The sequence below is a fragment of the Micropterus dolomieu genome, unplaced genomic scaffold, assembly GCF_021292245.1.
Source record: "Micropterus dolomieu isolate WLL.071019.BEF.003 ecotype Adirondacks unplaced genomic scaffold, ASM2129224v1 contig_8249, whole genome shotgun sequence".
Taxonomy (NCBI): Eukaryota; Metazoa; Chordata; class Actinopteri; order Centrarchiformes; family Centrarchidae; genus Micropterus; species Micropterus dolomieu.
Genome location: NW_025737235.1, coordinates 1 through 400, shown reverse-complemented (window position 1 = coordinate 400; position 400 = coordinate 1). Strand labels below are relative to the sequence as shown.

The window sequence follows — 400 nt, the reverse complement described above, 5'->3', positions numbered from 1 at the left end:
GCGTGAACGGTGTCCCGGTTCCTGGATGTTTACCCAGGAATCAGTGCCTGTGGATTCCAAGTGACTCTGGAGCACCTTGGACATTATGGGCAGAATACGTTTTTTGTCAATTAGCCGTAGAACATCTTTTGAAGGGCCGTTTGGGGGTGTCTGAGTGGCTTACGGTCACACCGCTCTGGGAGCGTCCGATCTCGGAAGCTAAGCAGAGCAGGGTCTGGTTAGTACTTGGACGGGTGACCGCCTGGGAATACCCAATGCTGTAAGCCTTTTTCGCTTCGCCTTCGAAAAACGGCAGAGGGCGCTTCGGTGAAAGGAGATCTTTTGAACGTCTCTTTAGGAAACAGCAGGGGGCGCTGCTGCTGCTGCTGCTGCTGCTTCTTTTTCTCCCTATCCTGTACAC

The 400-nt window shown here is 53.2% G+C and overlaps 1 pseudogene; it reads left to right on the top strand.

Moving 5' to 3' along the window:
• Positions 1-157: 157 nt before the first annotated feature.
• Positions 158-266, top strand: LOC123965050 (annotated as a pseudogene).
• Positions 267-400: the final 134 nt, after the last annotated feature.